At 41.0% G+C, this 6154-nt stretch overlaps 1 long non-coding RNA gene across 1 annotated transcript; it reads right to left on the bottom strand.

The window, feature by feature from the left end:
• Positions 1-277: 277 nt before the first annotated feature.
• LOC140427449 (uncharacterized) lies at positions 278-4007 on the bottom strand. Its single transcript, XR_011948495.1, has 3 exons — positions 3820-4007; positions 3204-3230; positions 278-1842 (listed from the first exon to the last, which is right to left on the bottom strand). It is a non-coding gene; the product is annotated as an uncharacterized lncRNA (long non-coding RNA).
• Between the last annotated feature and the right edge of the window lie 2147 nt (positions 4008-6154).

The raw sequence follows: 6154 nt of genomic DNA, 5'->3' as shown, positions 1-6154 counted from the left end.
TCAATGTCATTTCAACACATAAAGCGTAACATTTTTAACATTAGTTTCCATTTTCATTCTGAAAATGTGAGGATATAGAGTTCAATGTTTCATTTTGCAAACTCAAAAATATTAAATGCTGTTATGTCAAAAAATTGTTTCATATATTCAAGCTTCATCAAGAACTCATATCGTGGCTAATTCCTCAAAAGATGCCACTGCTAAATCTTTCACAAAGGAAGGAAATCAGAAAACTGAGCAAGCAGTCAATACAAGGAGAGTAAAACAGAACCAGGAGAAGAGCAACTGGGCATCACCTCATTCTCCACAACATAAAGGGATGAAGGAATACTTTGATTCATCCAGGAAAGACATGTCATCAATCATGGGTTTTTAATTTAAAAAAATAATAATTTAGAGTACCCAATTCATTTTTACCAATTAAGGAGTAATCTTTGCGTGTTCAATGCACCTACCTTGCACATCTTTTGGGTTGTGGGGGCGAAACCCACGCAAACACGGGGAGAATGTGCAAACTCCACACGGACAGTGACTCAGAGCCGGGATCGAACCTGAGACCTCGGCGCAGTGCTACCACTGCCAGCAATCACGGTTAAGGGCTGCTGGGTAATTACTTTCTTTCTGCTGTGCCTTCAGAAAACCGGGAGGAGAAAGTACTTTTTTTTTCATTTTTATGCTGCTTTCAATCAACCAACTGAACAATGTCATGAGAGTAACAAATAAAATAGTCCTTGTTCAAGTTTGGGCAGGTAGGGTCTGTCTCGAATCTCTTGACTGCACTGGACATCGCTTCTGTAGAGCAAATGTCATGAGTTAGTTTTCTTTAGAGCCCTTTGAATGCGGGGATTATTTGTGACAGCCTAATGTGCCACTTTAACTTGTGCCAATTGTCTCAGACTTCGATCCAATGCAGGAGTGAGCTGTCTCCCACCGTTACTTAGTGAGTTTGTTTTTAGAATTTTAACGTTATTTATATTCAATAATTGAATTAGCTACTAAACCTTATTTTAAAGGCTAAAATGATTAGAGACCTTTACTTGCCATCTTTGATGACATACAAGGTCGTAAGTGCCATTTGATCAGTCATCTGTGTACTATTTAAGAATGAACGAGCATGTCAAAGTTTTGGTGAGCGACATATTTGAGAGGAAGGATAATGTAATGGAACTTTTGAAGTTGCCTGACATGAACATAATTTTATTTAATCTAATCAATCTGGGACATAAAAAGCAAAAATGTTTTTTTTTGTTGTAATGATATTATTAGGTATTGAATCACTGAAGTCCAATTAAATCCCATTTACTCAAGAAAACTGATGATTTGTGACTGGCACTCGCAAGTAAATGTAGCATGGTTTTGACATTTGATTATTTAACAAAGAAGAATTGTGCAATATAAAGCATACTGACTGGTGCTGAGTTTTTGCATCTTGCCAAAAAACGCAAGCATGTCAACTGATTCACATCAAAGGGAACATTCTCCCTGTATTTTGTAAAGTCTGAATATCTTTGTATGCAAGCACCATAATAATGGTACCAGATTAACACAATGTAAATGTTGGAGGAAAAGAGTTAACAAGAGAGTTGCTTTCCCTCTTTTTAAAATGTCTCTCTGAAAACTCGAATATTCCTTCTGAAGAAAAGAAATATGAATTTATCCTTCTGCAATTTTACTGCTCTTCTCCTTGCAGGTCACTCTTCGTTGCTGAGACAACAACTTTTGGTACTTTGTCCAAATGAGCATTCTTCATGCAAGGAACAGGGTCAGCTGGCCATCTGACAATAGAGGTCTGGCTTTATCCTGGTGCAACATTGGCACATGTATATTCTCCAACAGAGGGCACTGAAAAGAAATCAGGAATAGAAGTCAGTCTTTAAGAAATCTGTCAGTGCGTCCCAGCTGCTTTCTGGTTGAAATCAGTCATTTAATCCAGCAGAGGCCAGGGATCAAATCTCGGACATTCTGATCTCAGTGGCTTTGTGGTATCCTGGGTGGAGCCTTCGCCATTAAGCCATTTTGGGAGCTAACCACAAGATAAAGTTGCTTATATGTTCGGCAGCTTCGTTGAGTTTGAAACCTAACATAATTACCAAAAAAAATGACCTTTAAGCTTATCCATTATTGTAATTAAAGTGGGGTTATCCTTTGAAAGTTTTATTATGTTCCAAGAGGAAGGATCAAAGAAGTAATGGAGTAAATAGCTGGCGTCACAGGATTAGTCATAAATAAACTACAGACAGGATAATAGTTAGGCTCACAATTATAATAATACACTTGAGCTTTTGAAACCACAGAGAATCATTTTTCAGGTAACAAAGTGGTTGTCAAGCAGCTATCTTACATTTGTTGCACTTTCTCGAGAGAGTAATAACATAGAAAAGGCAACCCCAGGCAAAGTATCAACAAAAGCTACACTTGGAAGGGAAAACCTACTCAAAAGGTATACTGTGGATGACAATGCATCATCGGACACACCACAACTTTTTTTAAGCCAGACACTTTGGTGCCACTAAGTTTGAGCTGTTGTTTATAAGGATCTCATTAATTAGTTAGGAATTTGGTATTGTCCTAAACTGTACTGGAGTGAACGATCCAAATATCAATGGTGAGAAGTGTAGGGAAAATACAATTTGCGCAACATTTAAAATCAAGTAAATGTATTCTTGATATAGCAAAATTAATTTTAACATCAACATGCCCCTTATTTGGGGATGGGTAATAAATATGCTTTTTTTCCTCCTGAGGATTGGGCGGTGCATTGAATTTTGTAATTTCCTTTTGCTTCTGGGACCAAGGAGAGACTGATGAAGTGAAAGTTCTCCCTCTGCTTACTGGACTGGACCACATGAACTGAGTTGTTATCTCTGCAGGCCAAGTGGTCACATGATGACATGGCTACTTAAAGGCTCACGTGACGGAAACACAGGAATTCTCCCTGGAGCATGGGCAGTGCAGAAGCATGTAAGAGCTGCTCGGAGTACTGAATAAACCAGTGTTGTTATAAGATCCCGCTGGCGGCCAATGATGAACTGTCTCTGCTGCCTGAAAGCAAGGGGCGAGGGGGGGAGGGGGTGATATGGGGAGCAGAAATTCTCACCCATGGTATGGAAGTCAATCTATGCCTAACTAGTGTCACCCAAATTTCTCCTGAAAATTCTGGGAAAGGCAGCAAGTAGAGGGGAAGTCATTAAAACTATACCTACCAACTGTTGTATGGCTGTATATTGTCTCTGGAAAACAATGAGAGGTTTGTAAAATTGAACAATATCTGTTTATTAATTACACATAACTATATACGTATATACAAGGCACAGTCCTGACAAAGTACTATCATCATGCTGGCATCTACAGCCTCAACACCACATTCTATTACTCTCATGTGACTTTCAACATCATAATGTGGGACTGTTTCCCCAGTCTCACATTAACCCTTACAGTCGTAAACATCGTAATGCTACATCAACTATCTTAGTAAACAGTCTCAAGATGATAATACCAGAAAGATTATTCCATGTTTCCTGTACATCTTTGCACCACCCGAGGCTGCATCAATAACAGGAAGTGGTGAAAAAATACATTTAAATTGGTAACAAAAAATTTCACTTTAAAAGGGTCAAGCCTGATTTAGCAAATGCCATCTATTATTTGTTTAAAAATGTGTTTACAATTTTTAACCATGACCCATCAGCCTCTTAATACAGGCATTGTAGCTAAGGACACATCCTTGCAGCTTTCAAACCACTCACTAACTTGAGGGAGATACATTTTATTCATTATTTGCAGCAAAATCAAAGCGTTAATGTAAAATAATGCATTTACCATTTTGCGACACACAGCAAGCAGGGGAAAACTTCCTTCTGAAATTCTACCCGACTGAAAAATTAAAACATGTCAACATATACCAGTTTGGAATGAAAATAAGTCAAATTCTGACAGAAAAGGTCCACATCTGTTAAGTGTTCCACGGTTGTAACTGATTGCCCAATACTAGCTGTTAAGTTCTGCAAATGAACTCAATGAAAGCTGGAGCAACAGCGAACAGTATAAATCAATTATTGCAACACTACAATGCTGTGCACTCTTCCTCCAGTGCCAAATTGCAACTTGATTGATATTTTCTTCCACGTCGAAAACAGCTCCTCCTCTCAGATTAATTGAGCTCTTCATCCTTGCCATCAGTAAGCAGTCTGATTCATGTCAGATTCAGTAAGCAGTCAGATTCATGCTTAATTTCAAATCTATTATTCCCTTTATATATAAACCTTAATCCAGGGATATTCCTAATCCAGACATAAAAATTATTTGGAAATTAGTAATGACATTCATCAAGATTCAACTACAGATCCAGTTTTCAATCAAAACAGCTTTACCCAGTGTAATGCTCACTGTTGATGTTCTTAGTCAAGGCAATTATTACAGCCATGATAATATTTTACATTCAAAAATATACCACACTACCTTTGCCATGGTGACAATACAATCAAACAGCACATGTTACACATGCCTTTGGCAGGAAAACTCATACTGAGATTAAAACTAAATTAAAAGAAAAACTTCTAATAATTGTTGGCCCTTTAATAAAGCAGCGCCTTCGCAGCAGGATCGTCCAGAGTTCATCGTGTTATGCCTGGCACAGTTATGGATAACACCATTTCAAATGAATAAAATTATGAAACATCCCTCTGAAGACTTGCATATGTAGCAATCTGAAGAGCACTTGTTTTACTTAAGCCTTGGGCTAACAGCAGCATTATGGATGAGTCCTCAAGAAACCTATCCACACGTCTGAACTCATGTTAGTAAAATTCCAATGCAATTTACCAGGAAACCTGAGAAAAGTCTTACCGTTGGAACAGAACAATGAAGTGCCGGAGAAGAAATATTACTGAGAGACTTTACCAACGGTAAAACGTACTTTTTGAAACAGAACAATTGATATGCGTACAAGATGTTGTACGTGGTTCCAATAAGCAGAACATTTTCTCGAAGCCTATTCTATGAAATGCGTATATCCAGTTGCAGTCACTGGTTTTGGCCTCATGACACTAAAGTGGCGATAAATAGAAACCTCACTCAGGAAAAGCAATAAGGATACATCAAGTGGAAACTAACAAAGGTCTCACTGGTGTAATAAAGGGATCCTTTTCTGGAGTTGAGGGTAAGGCATGATTTTGCTTTACTGTGTATCTTTTGTAATGGTATGTATACAAGTAAAGGGTTAATTATTACATCTCAGTGTAACACAACCACTAGAGGGCACCATTAGTTCCCAGTATAAATATAAGGGCCGGGATTCTCTGATCCTGCGGCACGTTGCAGAATCGCTGGGGGGGGGAGGGGGGGGGAATCGTGGCACACCGCTCTGACGCTGGCCCGCCGATTCTCTCGCGCTGATTCTCCAGCACTCGCGGGGTCACCGCCGCATCGTTCGGGGACCTTTGAAAGCGGCCCACCCCGGCGATTCTCCGCGCTCGGCGAGTCCCGCCGCCGTGGGTTACGTATGGTTCCACCCGGCAGGACCTCGGGGTTCTCGCTGCGTAGCTGTCCTGGGGGGGGGGGGGCAGCATCCGACTCCAGGGGGGCCTCCACGGTGGCCTGACCCGTGATCAGGGCCTAGCGATCAGGGGATGGGCTAATTCCGTGGGGGGCCTATGTTCCTCCGTGCTGGGCCCCTGTAGGGCACTGCCAGATTGCCCGGTGCGGAGACGGGAACCCACGCACATGCGCGGACTCTCGCCGGCCGTGGCACGCATGCGCGGACTCGCACCAGCTGTGGCGCGCTGGCTTTCGAGCGCCGGAGCAGCGAGCACCATTCCGGCACCGTACTAGCCCCCTAGGAAGGGGTGAATAGCTGGGCTTGGCGGCCCGTTGATGCCTGAGTGGCTCACGCCGCTTTTGACGCTGCTTTCAGAACGTGGCCGCGGGATCAGAAAATCCTGGCCAAGAACTCAGGGAATCTTGGGTAACTAATCAGTTAAGTGTTAGCAAGAGAGAGAGCTAGATCACAGCACAGTTAAGACTAGGTAGAAGTAGCACGTGTAGTTCATTAGTTATTACTTAATCATAGATTACTTTATTAATAGTTACAGTTCTGTGGAGTGTACAAACTCAAAATAATTTAATCGTTATTCAATAAATCAGTTTTGCTTTAAGT

Source organism: Scyliorhinus torazame, chromosome 7 (assembly GCF_047496885.1).
Source record: "Scyliorhinus torazame isolate Kashiwa2021f chromosome 7, sScyTor2.1, whole genome shotgun sequence".
NCBI classification, from domain to species: domain Eukaryota; kingdom Metazoa; phylum Chordata; class Chondrichthyes; order Carcharhiniformes; family Scyliorhinidae; genus Scyliorhinus; species Scyliorhinus torazame.
Note: the sequence above shows the minus strand (reverse complement) of the source record. Positions and strands in the feature narration are given on the sequence as shown.